Source organism: Triticum dicoccoides, chromosome 6B, assembly GCF_002162155.2.
Source record: "Triticum dicoccoides isolate Atlit2015 ecotype Zavitan chromosome 6B, WEW_v2.0, whole genome shotgun sequence".
In the NCBI taxonomy this organism is placed as follows: domain Eukaryota; kingdom Viridiplantae; phylum Streptophyta; class Magnoliopsida; order Poales; family Poaceae; genus Triticum; species Triticum dicoccoides.
Genome location: NC_041391.1, coordinates 594,089,346 through 594,090,652, shown reverse-complemented (window position 1 = coordinate 594,090,652; position 1,307 = coordinate 594,089,346). Strand labels below are relative to the sequence as shown.

Sequence of the window (1,307 nt, the reverse complement as noted above, 5' to 3'; positions counted from 1 at the left end):
ACTGGATCTTTTCTACCATGAATTACAATGTTTAGTCGCTGCTTGAACTTTGGGGTGCTCTGGATTTATGTTTTGCAGTCTCAGAAAGGGCTAGCGAGATACCACTATTGTCATATTGTATCATGGTTGTTTTAACAACGTGTTGCTGCTTGAGATGTCTTACTATTGCTCGCTAGTTGATTATGTCATTGATATGAGTTAATATAATTTTTAGGAGTTATTGTTGACATGGTTAGTTATAATCTTTGCTGAAAACCTGGGTGCTATTTAAGCTTATTTATGGAAACAAGAGCAAAAGAGTTCGTAAAAGTTTTTCTTTTTCACTTTCAGTTTATCAACTGAATTGCTTGAGGACAAGCAAAGTTTTAAGCTTGAGGGAGTTGATACGTCTCCGTCGTATCTACTTTTCCTAATGCTTTTCCTCTTGTTTCTGACTCTAATTTGCATGATTTGAATGAAACTAATCGGGACTGACGATGTTTTAAGTAGAACTACCATGGTGTTGTTTTTGTGCAGAAATAAAAGTTCTCAGAATGGAACGAAACTTTGCGAGGATTTTTTTTACAATAAAAGGAAATTTCTGGAGCCAAGAACCACCGGAGGGGGCACCTAGGTGGGCACAACCTATATATCGAGTGGACCCTAACCTATATCTACTTGCTTCGGCCTTTAGATAGCTGCATTCTCTGTTGTATCCACCTTGACTTGGTATTCAGTGCTCTGTTCTAGAAGTCTGTAAAGGTAAGATCATCAATCAATAGTAGGTTGCTGCTCTGTGCAGTTAAAGATGGGATCCAACCTGTTATGTTTGCTTGTTTCCTATAATCTGTGCTCGATTCCAGGCCGCCCTCTTTTCTTTTTTGCACCAAGCCTTCTTGTAAAATCGGGTGTATAGCTCAATTGGTAGAGCATTGGGCTTTTAACCTAATGGTCGCAGGTTCAAGTCCTGCTATACCCAAAACAAAAAAAAACCACTCTTGTATTCGTAAGGATGCATAGTAGCCTTCAAAGAGCACTCTTTGGCCTTGAGAAAAGCCCCTTTCTCATCAACATCTCGACTTCGCTCGTTGTTTGAGGTAAGTATAAAGGAGATCAGATCCGTCCCGGGAATCGAAGGATACAGAAATATGGAATCGACTTGCCAAAGAATTCGATGCCTCACAGGATCCTGCAAAAGCGGAGTCCAAAAAAGCACGAGTTGGGTCGGCGGTTTCAGATTCAGATAGTTCAGTTCAATCATCATCTGACACCTTTTGGTGCCATTCCTTTTGAAACTGGCATTTCTTTTGTAAAAGAATTCGATGCCC

General features: G+C 40.1%; 1 non-coding gene across 1 annotated transcript; it reads left to right on the top strand.

The window, feature by feature from the left end:
* The first annotated feature begins 885 nt into the window (after positions 1 to 885).
* TRNAK-UUU lies at positions 886 to 958 on the top strand. Its single transcript has one exon. It is a non-coding gene; the product is annotated as a tRNA-Lys (tRNA).
* Positions 959 to 1,307: the final 349 nt, after the last annotated feature.